The sequence below is a fragment of the Canis aureus genome, chromosome 22 (genome assembly GCF_053574225.1).
Source record: "Canis aureus isolate CA01 chromosome 22, VMU_Caureus_v.1.0, whole genome shotgun sequence".
Classification (NCBI taxonomy): domain Eukaryota; kingdom Metazoa; phylum Chordata; class Mammalia; order Carnivora; family Canidae; genus Canis; species Canis aureus.
The window spans coordinates 31,604,303-31,623,565 of NC_135632.1; the positions used below are offsets into that span (position 1 = coordinate 31,604,303).

Here is a 19,263-nt window from a genome sequence, read left to right on the forward strand (position 1 = left end):
GATACATGAAGCTGATTGTTTTGTTTTGATAAATTTGATCTTGCATGAACATGCATGGAGACTGTTTCCTTAAATTATATTCCCTAATAGTGTAGGACAAGTTCCATGTTAAAAGTAGAACTGCTGACAATTATGACTGGCTACTCTTCACTAACAATCAGCTTAATTAGTAGATTGTATCTAAATTGACACTTCCATTTTCAACTGAGTGACTGTGTAGCTATTTCTATTTTGGAGCTTTTATCACACTAGATAAGTGTTGATCCAAATTTTTAAAAAGTAAATTCCCATAAACAACAGCTTCCTCTAAAGGCCCCCTACACTATAATATTCTATGATTCTGTAATTTTGATGATGGCAATATCTGAATAATACATTTTCTGGGAAACAAAGTAATTTAAAGACCAAAATTGTCCTTGAAAACAATACTTTATAAATTATGAAAAGCAGTGGTAAGTATGAATCAAATAATTCAAGTGGCAACATGAAAATGGAAATTGAAGAGTAAGGTTTCCTGTGGGGGCAGGTAGGGAGGGGATACAATCCCAGGTTTTATCCTAATGGAACCATAGGAGCAATGATGCAAAGTATGGCCTAGCTTTGGATGTTGGAATAATCATGACAGATTAGTGCAGGACAAGATACTACAGATCATTAGGTCAAATCTTCTCTCTTCATTGATAAATGAACTGAGGGCCACTAGAACTAAATTACTTTCTCATGACCATACAACTAGTGAGAGACTGGGCCCATTCTCAAAACCAGTTCTTCTCAATTCACCTTGACTCCAGGCACCTGTTCTTTCTCTCAGACCCTTGGCCAATCTGAGAAAATTCCTTCCCCATCTTTCTCTTCATTCCCATAAATTATTTCATGTTCTCTGCCTGAATCATACAGGTCTTCTTTTCTCTAACATTTCTTTATAAAATTTCCATCTGAGAAATTCTCCAAGATATATCTTTTGCCTTTCATATCTGAAATAACTTAAGCTATTATTAAATAACATAGGATACCATAATACACATATGCATGTGCTCTTAATAAATCCATTTTCTATGTGATTTTTGCTAATGGTAACAATATTACAAATGTAGTGAGGTTAAAATAACCTCCATTTACAGATTACTACAGTCTTGGAACAAAGACTAGAGGAAAATATTTGCCTTGTTCACAACACACTGTTTTAACGTAAATGTAGGTCCTCACTAGTCGCAATCAACATGATAGCAGGCTTTGGATATGCTTTCCTTAAGCATTTTCAAAGTTCTGATAAGTAACACTCTAAACTTTGGATTAAAATGGTCTCAAAAACCCTTAGTAGACACTATTAAAATGTACCAAGAAAACGAATTTAGAAGAGACTGAATATTAGTTTCTTTAATAATTATTTTCAGGGCATGCTGATAAAAATGATCTTGAATGGTTTTGTGGATGAGGCTTTCAAGTCAGAAACAGGATCATCGTAACAAACTGAAATTAAGTTAAATGTTCCTGAGTAGTGTGTTTCCAAAGGAACTGAAAAATAAGACACATTTTAAGTTAATCTATAAAACCTCTAAACATATATTATTTATCTACACTGAAGATGTCCTGTGAGGCACAAACATAATTTAGTCTAGTGTTTTTGTGAAGGCAGATGTTTCTTAATGGGCTGACACTAAGCACAATCATTACATGTGCAGCAAATTACACATAATACATATACTACCCCAGTCTGATCCTTCTGAATTACTCATAAACTAGCTCTTTTGAGTGTTTCATATGCTTCTATCTTTATTTTGTAATTAAAAAACACATGCATGCTACAAATGAGAAGTACATTTCATATTTTCAAATATTCTGGGAGGGACCACTCGTTATCGTTTTCTAATCATTTCATTCCAAAATGTTTTCCAATTTTCCTACCTTGAGAAGGATAAAAGGTGGAGAGGATGAGAATCTATCCTATGTTTAATTATTTTTTTATTTTTTAAATTTATTAAGCTTTTCATTCCAGTAGAGTTGACATACAGTGTTATATTAGTTTCATGTGTACAACATAGTGATTCAACAATTCTATACATTACTCACTGCTCATTGTGGTAAGTGTACTCTTAATCTCTTTCACCTATTTCACCCATCCCCCGACACACCTCTCTGGTAACTGTAAATTTATTCTCTAGAGTTAAGAGTCTGTTTCTTGGTTTGTCTTTTTTCCTCTCCTTGTTTGTTTCTTAAATTCCACATATAAGTGAAATCATATGGTATTTATCTTCCTCTGATTGACTTAATATGCTTAGCTTATACTCTTTAGCTCTATCCATGCTATTGTAAATGATGAGATTTCATTCTTCTTATGGCTGAATAATATTCTCTATATGTGTATACCACATCTTCTTTATCTATTCATCTACTGGTGGATACTGGGGTTGCTTCTATAATTTGCCCATTGTAAATAGTGCTGGAATAAGCATAGAGGTGTCTGTATCACTTTGAATTAGTATTTTTGTATTTGGAGGGCAAATACCCAGAAGTGCAATTACTGGATCATAGGGTAGTTTTATTTTTAACTTTCTGAGAAAACTCCATGCTGTTTTCCACATTGGCTGCACCAGTTTGCATTTCACCAATAATATACAAGGGTTCCTTTTTATCCATACCCTTGCCAACACTTGTTGTTTCTTGTTCATGTTTAGTTCTTCACATTCACTCATATACTGCCCAGAATATGTTCTCTTTTCTGATTTAGAAGGTTCCCTACTATATACCATTTCTAAAAACATATGAAGAAATAAACCCTTATGGCCAATATTTTTAAAACCATGCACGTTGGTATATTCCTGTGGCTAGGTAACTAGCAGAACATGTGTACTATGTGCTAAGCCTCAATCAATAAGGAATAAAAAAAAATCATCATTGGTCAAATGATTTATATCTATGGTGGGGAAAAGTGGTTAAAATTTTTAAAAATCAATCAGGTTCAATCTTTTGACTTATTCAGTTAATTCTGTCAAAAAAGTCAAGAATTTACCCCATCAACAGAATTAATAGTCACCTGGGTAAACTACTTAGTATGTATGCTTTAAAATCCTAGCATTTGTTATCCTAAATTTTATGACTGCCACTTATCAGGTTCTAGCTTAGCCCTGTAAATTTATAATCTTATGAAAATCTCCACAGCAGTGTTACAAGGTATGTGGTGCCATTCTCATTTCACAAAAGAGTAAACTGAGACTTAGAAAGAGAAGCTTGGCCAGTGACAGATGAGGAGCAAAAGCTGAGCTATAGCTGAAGCCCTTGGCTATGGGGCACCAAAGCTTTTGCAAATTTTTTCCTGCTATGTTGCATTTCTTTATATGTCATGCGCAAGGATTACAACAAGAATATAAAAGTACATACCACAACAAATCTGCCTTTCCCCCCAACCCAGTACCTCCCTCACAGTTGTTCCCAGCCCCAACAGCAGGTAAAGATGGAACAATTGGAGGCCAAGTTGACTGCGTGTGCGTGCACACACACGTGTAACATGCATATACTTAATCTCTAGGGATATATTCACCATAATTCAAAACATTGCACAGCACAAAAGAGGATGGGGGGCACTGAGCTTTCCAGTGTAAATTTTCCTAAAAGCTTAGTCAAAGCCTTAGCCATCTCTTCCTAAGCCCAAGCCACACTTCCTTGGGCAACACTGTACCCCAAGCTACTCAAGTACTATACTCTGAAGCAGGACACTGTTCCTTTACCTCTTTGAAAAATATACAAGCACTTTAAGAATTTCCCAGGAACTTGCAGAATCCTGGGAAACTATGACAGATATGCCGTGAAACAAAACCCAAGGATGCCCCAAAACCCCAAGCAAGGTAAAAAGGAAAAAGGTAAGCAAAATTAACAGAGATGGAGAAGGCATCCTGATTCTGTTATTATACTTCATACTTATGCTGGTCATTGCTGAAAGAGCAAATGGCTTGCTGACAGTTTTCTATTTGAATACCAGTGTCAGTGCTGTAGAATGACTAGCGCCTACGTGTCAGTTGTGCAAATCACAGGCTGTGTTTTTTGTTGATGAACTTAGGTATCTTTGTGTGTGAGGGTTCCCACAATCCGTTGCTAAAATGAATCTCTATACTCTGATTAACGATTTTGCCATTCCTCTTTACTACTGAATCCAATAACAAGGACAGCAAAACAGGAATCAAAAATATGCTGCTCATTTGCCCCTACATGCAGAAGCAAATACTCAGTGGTGGAAACATGCTTTGCTCAAAGTTTACTCATTGAAAGAGAGGCTGGATATGTAAAACTCAGATTAATTACCCCCAAATGACTGGTGAGGTTGAATAAAATATACATTCATTAGCATTCAACAGTGTTGCCTAGAAGAGAAAGGAGAAAGAAAAATTAAAGTTAGATGAGAACAAGTATATTTTCAGTATCTCAGTTGAGTTTTTCAAAGAGAAATTCTTCCTCTACTCCAAGCCAAATTCTGTTGATAAGTTACGTATGAAAATGCAGACTTGAGTGACAGATTCTTTGGGTTTGAATTCTAGCTTTACCAGCTGCATAACTTAAATTACTTAATATCTCTGTGTCTCAATTTCTTCATCTGTAAAATAAAGGTAGTGACACTGTCCAGGGTTGTATTGATCAAGAAATGACTTTAAACTCATAGGATTGTTTTGATAAGGAAATGGCTTAAAACTCATATACAGTATGTAACAGTGCCTAAAACAGAACTATTTGTAAATTAGTGCAGCCCTGATTTAAAGAACCATCCTATCACATGGGAAGGAGGGTTCACAGACCTTATTTCTCAATAATTTCAGATACATTTAGTTGTGTTTTCATTTCCAGGCCATTTTGTATTTATCTTTTTACTGTGAAAGGTTTTTATTGTTACTGCTGTTCTTTTGAGAGCTGGAAAACATCCCTTTGGATCACATAAAATACCATAGTGGAAGTATTTTGAAAAGCATTAAGTTATATAAGAGTACGAAAAAAGACTAGTAACAAAGGAGGGAAAGTGCTCATGTCTTTTTAGCAAATAATTACTTTTACTAAGATGACAAAAAAGATTATACCACCTGTTTGTCTAACCAAAAGATAGTTTCTAAGCCACCGCTGGGTTATCTCTAAACAAACCATTTCTGGAAAAATATATGCTATCTACCTTAATAAAAGATTAAAAAAATTCTGGTTATCTTCATTCCCCATTTTCCAATGAATAACTCATGATTTCAAAAAATCAATTTAATTTAAATGCTGCATTCTCTTGCTAAGGCTGATAACACAACTGACGATGTGTGGGTGTGTGCTTGGGAGAGTTGTCTGGAGCCTATTTTGCATTCTTTGAACAATCTGTTCATTTAGTTGACAATAGCTAAAGATACTAGATAAGAGACAAGGAGAGACGTGAGAACTGTAACATAACACAAAGAATGGAAGGTAATTATTAATTATGACTAATGACTACATGTAGCCAGTGCATCATTTTAGTGCCCAAATATGAGTGTTCATTTATCATTATCAGAGACCACTTCCTATTATTTGCATATTAAGCCCACATAGTTGACATAAGCCTTTAGCCCATATCTTCATCTGTTTGGGCTACTATAACTACCACAGACTGGGTAACTTATCAATAACAGAAATTTATTTCTCACAGTTCTTCGCAGAGGCTGGAAAGTTCAATGTCAAGGCACCAGGAGATTCATTGTCTGGTGAGGGCCTCCTCTTGGTTCATAGATGGCTATCTTTCTGCTGTGTCCTTACATGGTGAAGGGATAAAGTGTCTCTTTCTCCAGGTCACTAACCCCATTCGTGAGTGTACTACCCACATGACCTAATACCTCCCAAAATCATCACACTGAGCATGAAATCAAAGGGGACACATCCAGTCAATAGAAGCCTGCAAAATTAAAAAATCAAATAGTGCAACAAAAAGTAAGAAGTTCTCTGGGCTTTAAGGTTCCTGAGATGAATGAGTACCATGAGTACCATGTCTTTGAATGGGTAATTCTGTACGAACTGTACCTGCACCAAGTGAAGCTGTCCTGTATTGAAATAAATCTCACTGAAAAGCTCTGCCCAGCTGGCATCATAACACACAATGAAGAGCAAAGTACAGAGTCAGCAATATTTTCAATTTAAAATGCTGGGACATATCCAAGTGAATACTATAAGTCTGAGATATTCTTGTGATTACTTACATTCTAGGCCTTATTTGCTAGGCAATTATTTTATATATATATAATCTCCCTTCTTTCCATAAAAAGAAAAAAATATATATATACATATGTATATAATCTCCCTTCTTTTCATACTCCTCCTACTTTCCCCCAACATACATCCCTGTTGGGAGCCAAGAAAATCTATTGTAGATATTTTTCTGTTGCTACTAATAGACCAACAGACAATTAGACCTATGCAGAAAGAATTTAACAACCTATACAACATACTAATTGCAATGGGATTTTATCTGTATTACCCTTCAAAGATGGGATCTTATACTTTTAAATTTATGACAGTGTTATTTTGTACACTCGACAGTTTCAGTTGTGCCAAGCAATAATTCAGAGCTTCAGAATACTGACGTAATTAACACTTGAAAATGTTATAATTCCTGCAGAGGTATAATTGCAGCCCTCACCTTTGTAAGCCCTGTATGTAGGAGATTATGGGCAGTGGCCTCTGCACTCATTCTCGTTTCCTTTATTAAAGTCATTTTCCTTTCCTATCAGTATTGCTGGCAGACATCCTATTTAAAGTCATACAAGAGTCTTCCTGGTAAGGCAGCTTTTTGTAAGATGGTTTATAGGGATAGGATGGAAGGAGAAAAGGATGTTAAAATTCTTGCTTTCATTTCCTACAAATTTGCATATGTCTCTGAGTTTTAGTTTCTTTATCAAGCAAAATATCACCAGTTACAATGGTCTACTAGATTGGCTATGGAGAGAGCTATAGGAAATCAAATATATAGCCATAAGATTTACTACAAGCATAAGAGATGGTTCTTTTCCTACCTCTCCCCCATTCTTTTTTTTTTTTTTTTTTTTTCAGAAATACAGGGGCATTATCACAAGACTTGGCTGAAAATAACAAGGGTAACTGAATGAATACTTGGTGGGATTATTAAATAAGGCACCAAGAGTGGATGATTCCATTCAGGAAAGACAATGGGCACGGAAAAATACAGGAGATACAGGGTTCTTCATGTTGTTCAAATCCATTCTTTTCCTTTTTCATTTTTGTTACTTCATCTTTTAATGAATAAATTTGATGTGTAACATTGCATAAGTTTAAGGAATACAGGATGTTACCTTGATATGTTTATATATTATGATTGCCAATGTAGTGATACTTATCATATATGTAGTGATATTTAAAATATTATCTATGTTCATTATGTTGTGTTTTAAATCTCTGTGGCTTATTCATTACTTGTCACAAGCTTGTACCATTAGATAAAATTCAAGCTTGCCAAAGCTATTTCCCACTCCAAATCAGGGAGGAGTAGTATAGATGTTCTCAGGATTAGGGAGGATGAAAAGACTGAGAAGCCATACAAATAGTAGGATTTTTCCTAAAGGTGTTTAGCAACTAGAGCAGGCATTTTAAAAATGTGTGTTAAAGATGGAATCATCTTAAATTCTACAAGTACACATCTACACAGTAGTTGGAAAGGTAAAAATGCAGTTGTTGAAAACTCTGTGTTTAACACTAGACTTTTCAGAGACTGAAAATTCTCTGGTACTGACAAGAAACATCTTGATACATACTTATTACACTGGATATACAGAAAGCTTCTATAGCCTTCAATTCTTACTGAGTATTTACTATAAAGTCCAAAGTTGATGAGAGAGAGAAATAGTAGATAATATAAAGTCTAGTTGACTGATGGAAATGACAAACTAATTGGATAAGCAAGCAGCACCTCTTACAGAATGGTGTCTTACCAAAAGCACCATCTACTTCTGCTACGAGTTATATATCCTATGTGGAAAGTCGTTTCTTGACAAAACAATGCATAGATTGCAATGAGAATTTACCTGCACCACTATTCAAAGACAGGACCTTATGCCCTTAAATTTATGGCAAGGTTGTATCTATACTCTACAACTCCAATTGTGCTAAGAAGCATCAAAAGGTAGACATTCTGGGTTGTATATACAAGGCTGGTCACACCTTGATTACCCAGAGCTCCCATCTGGCTATCATACAGAGCCATGCTACAAAACTCTACCAAATAGTCCATGTTTGTAGCTATCTAGCCCAGGTGGCAAATGAAATCTATGCCTCAAAAGTAGGAAGTTATAACCAATTGTGCTAATGGCTCCCACTACTAAAATTTAGCAAAGGAGTACCATGACATTCTTTAATCATAATAGGTCATGATTTATAAGGGTTACAAGTTTATTCCTTCTGAGGTATTTATAGTAAGTCTGATTTTTCACATCTCTTTTATCCATTTGCTAATTTAAATAATTTTTTACTTGAAAAGATCACATTATTATTTTGCTTTCTTAGGTACAATCAACCCTCTTTTATCCATTTATTTTATAACTTTAAGTATAGGAATCCTTGGGTGGCTCAGCGGTTTAGCACCTGCCTTCAGCCCAGGGCGTGATCCTGAAGTCCCAGGATCAAGTCCCATGTCAGGCTCCCTGCATAGAGCCTGCTTCCCCCTCTGCCTGTGTCTCTGCCCACCCCACCCCCCCGTGTGTCTCTCATGAATGAATAAATAAAATCTTTTTAAAAATTAAAAAAATAACTTTAAGTATACACCGAACACATACCTATATATTCAGTGTGTCATGGCAGGACAAATAAAATATTCCAATGATATGAGGCACCTGAGTGGCTCAGTGGTTGAGCATCTGCCTTTAGCTCAGGTCATGATCCTGGAGTCCTGGGATTGAGTCCCACATCAGGCTCCCTGTGGGGAGCCTGCTTCTCCTTCTGCCTATGTCTCTGCCTCTCTTTCTGTGTCTCTCATGAATAAATAAATAAAACCTTTTAAAAATATATTCCAATGATCTACTTAGAGCAAGAAGTTTTTCTAATCATATTTTTCCTGAACACTTGCTTTCCTCTGACAATCTGATTTCCTTTTAAATTATATGTGATGGCTTCTTTCCCTTGATTCCTCAACGTGTATCTCATTTTTGATCCACTCGCTGGCCTTCCTATGGTTTTTTTCAACTCAATATATCCAACAGAGGCATTTTATTATCAGGCAAAAATAATATTTCTCCACCTCTATTTGCTTGGTACTTCCAGCTTAACTGACAGGATACCTGATAGAAATGAACCTCAGAAGAAGAATTAGGGAATCCAAAAACCTCATCAGAATACATATACTCTTGAAATTAGATTAAGAGGAAAACAATAAAACCTACTGGGTCTTGGTAACAATATAGCCAACAACTTGGGTATCTTCCAAGAATCTTTTTGAAAATTTTCATTTAAAAACTCTCCTTATGGACAGAATGTAGAAGGAAGAGGGATTCTTCATTTTTATCTTTAAATCACATATAATTTTCAAAGCACCTTTTCCATCCAGTGCAACATGGAACACCTGTGATTCTAAGCCTGGCTGCTCAAATATTGAGACGGCTTTAAAGCAAAACATGGGGGTCTGAGGACTTATTTTTATTATTTTAGAGACTTAATATATATTGCTAATTTTTCCAAGCTGAGAATAGGCAGACTAACTAAAAGTGTCACCAGCTATCGTACTTTAACGTAAGATCATTGTTCACTTTTCCTCACGGTATTAGAAACTCTCACTTCTATTTTATGTGTCCACAAATTTAACATAAAGAGGGAAAAAAGTGAATTACTATTTTATTAACTTTTTTGTTCCATAGGTACCATTTCTCAACATATCATGCCCATAATACACACAAGAATTATGTATTTATTCATAAAAACATAATTCAATGCTTCTTTATTGATAGAAAATGTGGAATATTATGAATCCCTGAGAGTCTGGTCATTTAACCTTTCTTTGAAATTTCTTTAATTATATACATTTAAAATATGTTCCAGAAGTCTCTTGCTTTGCTCCCCAGACATACCGTATATAGACTTCACTCAAAATCATAAGATAATGTATTAATAACTCCTTTTTATATCCCTTATGTGAACACTCTAGAGTTCAATACTTTCCAACAGTAACTACCCATCAATAAAAACAAATTTACTTCTTAAAAATTCCAAGAAAAAAAGAGCAGTAATAGTATATGAATCAATATGCTGCTACTTTACCATATTCTATTATACTCTGACTCAGCTACTTCTTTGCCTCCTATCTGTATTAATAATCTATTCAGTTTATTTATTTATTTATTTATTTATTTATTTATTTATTTATTTATTTATTTATTTTTCATGATAATCACACAGAGAGAGAGAGAGAGAGAGAGAGAGAGAGAGGCAGAGAAACAGGCAGAGGGAGAAGCAGGCTCCATGCAGGGAGCCCGATGTGGGATTCGATCCCGGGTCTCCAGGATCACGCCCTGGGCCAAAAGCAGGCGCCAAACCACTGCGCCCCACCCAGGGATCCCTAATCTATTCAGTTTAAACCACAACACATACTCTTGAATTTTATTTATTGTCCCTAATCAGTTCGTTGGCAGAAATATATTTTCATTTCTGTCCTTTCTCCCAACTACTTCATCATAAACTGTAGATATTTTGCCCATCAGTGTCATGATCATCTTTTTCTAATCTATACTTAATACTCAAATTTTTTCTCTCTAGGACTGATAGTATTTCTTCATTCTTAAATGAAATTGTACAATAAGTAACTTCCTATTTGTATGTCCCGAGTTTCCTCAAATTTACCCTCAGAAGTTTTAATTTCTTAATTTTTATGGCAATTTTCTGACCATGGCTATACATTGCCCTTGTGGAATATATATACACAGCAGCAGCTGACAAAGCAGGATTCTGCAAAGTGTGAAGAATTCTAAAATTAAGAGAATGACACTACCAAAGCACCTTGCTCCCACTGAAATGTCTGAAACACAGCTATGAAGGAAGGAAGGAAGGAAGGAAGGAAGGAAGGAAGGAAGGAAGGAAGAAGGAAGGCAGACCAATCAAGAAAGAAATCCACCTCTAACGTCAGAACTTATTGATGTCAAGAGAAAGCTTTTCTTTCGGAGGGATCGGGAAAAGGGCAAAAGATTAATCCCAGAAGCTGGAAGTAGCCAGAGTGTAACTGTAACCACATCAAAAATGCTATAATATTATGATAGTTCTCAAGTGGTTTTTAAAATGATAAAGCAAGATTCGAGATATGAATATGTAAACAAAACAAAATATCAAATATATGAAGATCTTAAGTCCTAAATGCTTAGTGAGGGTTGTGAAACCTATCAGTCAACTACTCAGAAGGTAGAGAGGGAGATCTGGCACATAGTTGGAGCTTACAATCTTAGAACCAACACATTCAGGGATGAGTTAGCAGATGCTACATGCTGCACAGATCCTGAAAATTGGACTCTCAGGAACTAAGGGAAAATCGGTAAGCATCACCTTAAAAATCTATACAAAGGAAGAGAGAAGAGTGCCAGAAAGATAGGTTAGATAATATGTAACTACTTGCAATCATCTGAATAGGCAGCTCTGATCATTTTAACAGTAGGAACTAGTTGGTAAACCTCAAGATGACTGGCCAAGAAGAAGTAGGATGATTCAAGTGTTTGCAACACCTTTTGCACCCAGGCCATTACTGGCACACAACCATCAGACTCACAAAGTATCCTGTAGGCAAACAAGCCTTTGTGGCACCACCAAAGTACACACTTTGGAAAGAGCTCTGGGCTACCAAACCAGGAGTCCTCACACCAGATACCCACTTCCTCCCATATACTAAAATCTTTTATCTCTTCACTGGTTTAATGCTCAGATCAGGTCTCATCCACCTCAAAATAAAACTGAAATCCTTGTCTGAATTCTTGTGTTTTTCATTCCTGCCCTGGTGCTTTTTCCTTTCAGTGTTAAATTTTTCAACAATTCATCTAAGTCCAGCTTCATTTTAACACTGACACACAGTCTTCCTGGCTCCAATCAACAGCACTAAAACAGCTTTAAATCATGGAGCTTACTTCAATTTCTCTCTCATTTGACCATGGTTATTCAGCACCTTAAAATTTATTAAGTCCTACTTTATTCTTTTTCCAAATATAACTTTCTGACTCAAGCTGTTCTCATCAGGAAACCCCTATTTCTTCGCTTTATACTATACTTATGGAAACAGTCTTCTTTGATTCCCGGGCTCTGGTTTCTGATCTATTCCAGTTCATTATTCACACATGGCTGCCAAAATAATTTTCGCCAACATTTTCCATTTCATACCTTTAATCAAATATTACAGAGGTGATTTCTCTGGTTAAACCCAGCAAATTGAATACATGTGTTTATCTCCATTATTTCCTGAAACCCCATTAAAATGACAGTAGAGACATTTCAAAAAATGTAGCCAGCAAGGACCATGAAAACAGGAGGAAAAAAAAAGCAGAGATGTCCATTAGGGTGGGAACATTGGGCAGCAGAGAGAGGAGTGACATCTAACTTAGCAGAGCACTGAAGATAAAGTATTGAGGGTTGTGGGAGACAGATGCCACCCAAACCTTAGAGTCTCCCTGACTACTAAGAGGAAAAAGCAGGGATGGGTGATTGACTGAGTTGAAATAAGAGGACTATCTTAGTCTGTTCGACAGCTATAACAAAAATACCATAGACTCGGGGGCTTGAATAATATTTATTTCTCATGGTTCTGGAGGCTGCAAGTCAAATCAGGTATTGGTAGTATCCAGTGAGAGTCTACTTCCTAGTTCATGCTAGGCCATCTTCTCCCTGTGTCTTCACATGATGGAAAGGGCAAGACAGCTCTCTGGGGATCTTTCGGAAAGGTGCTAATCTGATTCATGTAGGCTACACTATCATGACCTAACCACCTCCCAAAGGCCTCACCTCCTAATACCATCACATTAGGAGTTAGAACTTCAACATATCAATTTGTGTGAGGCACAGCACAAAAATAAAGTCGCTACCAATGACTTATTAAAAACTGACAGAAGGAATTCCCCTAGGTCACTTCTCCTCTTCCAACTAAGCCAACTGACAAGGTGAAAAGATGATAAGAAGTTAAAAAAAACAAAAAAAACAAAAAAAAAAACAGAAAAGACCCATTATAGAAAATTCACTTTAAAAATAAATATGTGCCATTGCAGTTTTAAATTTTTTTTAATTTTTTTTATTTATTTATGATAGTCACAGAGAGAGAGAGAGAGGCAGAGACACAGGCAGAGGGAGAAGCAGGCTCCATGCACCGGGAGCCTGATGTGGGATTTGATCCCAGGTCTCCAGGATCGCGCCCTGGGCCAAAGGCAGGCGCCAAACCGCTGCGCCACCCAGGGATCCCCATTGCAGTTTTAAATATATTACAATCCATTAGAGCAGAACAGAATCTTTATTATTATCTACTCCAACACTTCTGTATAAGGATGAAGAAGTTTAGGCCTATCTATGGAAGTGTCTTGCTCAAATACACTGTCAAATCATTGACAAAACTGATATTTGATATGGGCCTCAAAACTCTCAACCCAGTGCCCTGAAATGGCTTTGCAACTACAAACTTCAAGATTGTCACACATGAGGAAAAAATGAACAAATGATAATGTCATCCTGGTGTTAAAAAGGAGAGCAGCAGAGGGCAAGAATGAATGAATGTGTATCCTGTAGCAGCTGTAGGAGATGAGATTTTTAAATGACAGGCTGCATGTCCTTAGATAGTTCTAGAGTTTAGGATAGTATTTCATCAACTTACTTTGGCAAGAAAGGATATCAATTCTCTTTGATGAGATTTAATATGTGAGAAAATCATTCGTCTTATCTCCGGAGCTGAAATAACTTCTAGCACTGATGCTTGCCATCTCCCTACCACAATCTCCACTGTTCTTCCCTCACCCACCTGGCCCCACTAGTTCTCAGGTGAAGCAAATTTCCTACTGTAAAATAACTCTGAATTATGAGTCCTTCTCTTGTGATTTTGTTAGTATGAATCAACGCACTAGAGACTAATTATGTCTTGGTGTATTCATGGAATTGAATGACTTATTGTGTAAAGCTAAGTAACAGACAGATGAACCTACCAAAAACATACCAAGTATGCTCTGAAATAGTGAGAAAGTTCCCTTCATCTCTCAATACCTACTGCATCAGCCCTAAAGTTTTTCAGCAGCTCCAGATGCCCATTTCCCAAAAAGACCCCTCTGAACAGACCCACTCATTTCCTGCCTTAATCTTGCTTATACTACTGTTCCTTTAACTTTGCTAAAGTTATTCTACAATTCTCTTCAGGTTAAGTTCAAATTCCTTTTTTCAAGTAGCAGTGTCTGCTCATTCTAATTATTTATAGAACTTCCCTCCAGAGTTGGAAGCCTGGTGTCTAAATCCCAGCTTTGCCCTTTACCTATTTGGACCAATCATTTCATCAATTATCTGAGCTCAGTTTCCTCATCTATAAAACTAGAACAATTTTATATACTCAGAGTACATTTTCAAATTAATGAAATAATGAAACTGAAGTAAGGCACATTACTAATAAATATTTGCTCCTATAGCTGGGAATATAATATGTCAAAATAGAATGGTGAAAATTGCATAGAAATTGGAATTAGAAGACTAAGTTCTAGAACAGACATTATTTACTGTGTAAAGTATTCAAGATAAGTAATTCAACTTCTCTGAACTCTATTAATATCATTTGAAAATTCATTCACTTAACAAATATTTATTGGGAGGCTTTTCTAACCCAGATAGTAATGCTAGAGTCTTGAAGACAGTAATAAACAAAACAAAAAAGGATCACTATCCTCATGGGATAGGAATGACCATAAAACTAACATCACAGCATTACTGTGAAGAATGAGATGCTTCAAGGCAAAAGTACTTTCCAAACAGAGTTGAGTCATTGCCTACACTCATAAAAGCATAAGATGGAGTGAATAGTACATAAGATTTCATCAAACAATGTCATTCTGGCAGTGAAGAAACAGAGACTCAGCTGTGACATCTATATTCACACAGCCATTGAGTTGACACCAAAATCTGAATCTCCTATCTAGCATAGTATCTTTTCCCTACCACAACAGTGCCTCCATACATTGAGGTACCAAGTGCACAGGGTGGGTAAGCAAAAATTACAAGAGGGAGCACTGTGGAGATTTAAAGATGATAAAGCCAACTGGAATCAATATGCTTTATGGACTCAAACATATTTTACAACAATTCATAGCACCATTGTTTCCAATAATCAAAACGTGGAAACAACCCAAATGTCCATCAACAGAGAAATGATAAACAAAAGGTGGCATATACATACAATGGAACATTATTTAGCCTTAAAAAGGAATGAAATTATGATACATGCTACAACATGGATAAAACTTGAAGACAATATGCTAAGTGAAATAGGCCAGACATGAAAGCATAAATACTGCATGATTACACTTATATGAGGCACCTGGAGTATTCAAATTCACAGAGACAGCAGAATGGTGATTGCAAGGAGCTGGAGGAAGGAGGAATGGAAAGTTATTGCTTAATGGGTACAGAGCTTCAGTTTGAGGATGAAAAAGTTCTAATGATGAATAATGGTGATACTGCACAGCACTGTAAGTGTACTTAATCCCCTGAACTATACATTTAAATGGTTAAAATGGAGGGCACCTGGGTGGCTCAGTGGTTGAGCATCTGCCTTTGGCTCAGGTTGTGATCCCGGGGTCCTGGGATCAAGTCCCATATCATGCTCCCTGCAGGGAGCCTGCTTCTACCTCTGCCTAGGTCTCTGCCTCTGTGTCTTTTATAAATATATAAATAAAATCTTTTAAAAAATGGTTAAGACAGTAAATTTTATGTAATGTACATTTTGCTCCAATGAAAGAATGGGAAAAAAATTGCTGTTTTTTATTATCATTGTACTGCGGCAATTTTGAACAATATCAGCAAAATACTCTATCCTCCCCAAATGTCTTTAAGTTCTAAAAAAAAAAATGCTACAGGTACTGATGAGATTTAACTAGACAGATAGATAATAGATATATGTATATAAGCATATATACTTACATAATATTTCCTATGTAACAATAACACACATACATATTTATGTGTGTATGCTTAAAATTAGTAACATTTTATTATCTTCCAATAAGCCTTATAGTCTACATGGAATTTGGAGAAATCTCAGTTATATTGTCCGGCCTCAACATATGTGGACTCAGCTACCTGTGAGCATTTTAAGAGTAACTTCATAGCAGTTAGGAATATGTGAACACATTTCAGGCACAGTCCGTGCCTCCACTTCCTGTGGTAGTAATATGACTGCATTTAAACATTAGATCTGAAATTACCAATCACATAGCGGTTGTGAAGATGAAGAAATGGAACTTGGGTTAGTTCGATTCTATCATTCCATATGACTACTTGGATTTTTACTTTTGTTTAGATTTTAGAAGAATAAAGTAGAATGTCAACTGCATTCTGTAATATTTTTGTTTGGTAATTGCAAGCGTCAGTTACATGTATTTATTTGTTTCACTTCATCATTATTACTGCATATGACACTGAAATATATGGTGTGTGTGGGGGGGAGCTGTTGAAAATGGTTTGCTCCATATATCAAATATGTTAGATACAGCAAGGCCTTAATAAATGTCTAATGAATGCAATGAATGAATGAATGAATAATAAACTCAAAATGCAAATAACAATGTCAAAAACATATCTAATCCTCATTTGAAATAAATAAATCATGTACTTTTGGAGGAAATTACTTTAAAATATTCAGAAAGATTCTATCAAATGACAAGATCTTTGGGGCTGTAGGAATAGATGCCACATACAGAAACACCACAGGGAAGTAACAGTTGAATGATTTTTTTTCTTTCCCATAGTCAGGTAATATATGTTCTGAAGTATCAGGTTTGTTTATGAATTTTCCTGCAAGACTCCATACCAAGGTGCCAGTATCATCCTGCTGGCAGCATTGATGTTTTAATACCAATTCCATTTTCCATCTTAGAGAAAACAATAAAGTTATCTTTCCTGGAAAGACTTGGATCAATTCTTTCCCTTCAAAATTACAGGAAAATTGGACTACCATGGATAGATCAAATAGACTTCAAATCTCATGCTACACAAACTCCTCATACATACACTCCAGAACAATTTGTAATCAGTTAAAACAATCCGTAAAGTGAATGACTGTCTTTCATTTCATCCTCTTAAACCACACAGTATATAAACTCTAATTGTTTTTTCTTCTTTTCTGAGACTACTCAAAGGCTATTCAGAGGTGGAGCTGAGCTGCATACAGATCACATAACTGGTTTATTTAGTTCTCTTTAATAACCAGTTATTTACTTACAGGAACAAGCTCAGACCAGATAACATCTCTCAGGGGATCAAAAGAAACACTATGAATTGCACACAATAACCTCCATGCTATCACTCCACCAGGAGCCGCATCTCCTTCATTCATAAAACAGTATGGATACTTACCTTACGCTGCTGGAGAGGAAATGGGCAGCCACAAACCCCCAGCGTTGCTGAGTCTGGTATCGATTGGAAGAACAATATGTTAGGCAGTGTTTGTTTTTGGCCTGGGAGAGAATTTCTTCAATTTGTAACCCACTGTGTCCCAAACACTGAATTATGGAATGGTTTGTTTTGTTTGGATCTGTTTTATTCTCCAAGAAACACAAATGACATTTTTTAAAATGTAAAATTAAATGTACTCACAGTTCCTATGGTGCAATTTAAATATGTTTTCAGTATTTCCTCCAGAAATTCACATAGAGTGTAAAATGATTTGCACAGCTTGAGTTTCTTTTTTTATTGACATAGAATTAACTCTGCTGACTTGATAAAACAAAACTAAATTAAGCCAGAATTACATTAATTTTGTCTTAAAAAAAAATAGCTGCTTCAGTTAAGATAGCCTTAGTGGAAATATCCATTTTATGCTTTACTTAACTCTGTGGAGTTTCTCTCTCATTTAAGTCTAAGTATTAAACTGCTTCATTTGGATTTTTTGTTTACTTACTAGTTTGGCAAAGCAGCAGTGTGGCTGATACTTTGTTTTCTTTTAATGAATTCCAAACCTTTCAAAATGTGAAGATCATTTGGACTGACTAGGCCACACATAAAAAGCTTGTAATAGAAGTGAAATTCTAATAAATTCCATTTCCCCTTGAATGTAAACTATTCTCATAAATATAAAATCAATAATACAGATAAATAATCCAACTCTCCCATCTCTTTTCCTTAACAAGAGTAACTTCTGTCAGAACCTACCTTAGAATCTTGCTCCATCATTAAATCTCATAACGTATCAGATTTTTCTCACCATTCTAAGAGAACATTTCAAGAAAAAAAAAACATGACATCCATCCAGCTGTCCCCTGACCTCCACATCAGATACCCATCGCCACAGTGTTGCATTAACCATCACCAACAAAACATCAGAGGCATAGACAACTATGTATTGCTCATGCATGTGAGGTGGTTGGCTGGGGTTGTGGGCTGCTGATGGTGGCTGGGCACGCTCACATACTTTGGGATTATACAGCTGTCAGCTCATCTATGCTGCCCTCAGTTGGGAAAAGAGGGTAACTCACCCCTCTTCTATCATAGCCCTGTGTATTAGTTTTCTATAGTTGTCTCTGCAATTACCGCAAATTTAGCATCTTAAAACAATTCAATTTATAATCCCATGAGTCTATAGTTCAGAAGTCTGGGTTGTCTTAGCTGTTTTTCAGGGGGCTTTGTTTTTGTTTGTTTGTTTGTTTTGAGTGACAGAGCAAGCAAGAACAGAGGACAGGGAGATGTAGGAGAGAGAATCTTAAGCAGGCTCCATCCTCAACAGAGCCTGACGTGGGGCTTGATCTGAGAACACTGAAATCATGGCCCGAGCTGAGATCAAGAGTCAGATGCTTAACTGATTGAGCCACCCAGGCACCTCTTAGCTGGGTTTTCTGTTCCGGATTTTACAACACTGAATTAAGCTGTCAGCTAGCTAGGCTCTCAGTGTGAGGCTCCGGGAAGAATCCACTTCAAAGCTCATTCAGGTTATTAGCTCAATCTATTTCTTTAAAACTATAGAACTGCAGTCCCATCTCCTTGCTGGCTGTAGCTCCCAGAGGTTTTTCTCTGGTCCTAACATGAGACCCCCTAAGTATCAGAGCCAATTGCAGGACATTGAACCCTTCCATG

General features: G+C 36.3%; 1 long non-coding RNA gene across 1 annotated transcript; it reads right to left on the reverse strand.

Annotated features, from left to right (window-relative positions):
• Nucleotides 1–1,377: 1,377 nt before the first annotated feature.
• Nucleotides 1,378–17,694, reverse strand: LOC144294348 (uncharacterized). The gene is made up of 3 exons (XR_013361756.1): nt 17,551–17,694; nt 4,297–4,355; nt 1,378–1,515 (listed from the first exon to the last, which is right to left on the reverse strand). It is a non-coding gene; the product is annotated as an uncharacterized LOC144294348 (long non-coding RNA).
• Nucleotides 17,695–19,263: the final 1,569 nt, after the last annotated feature.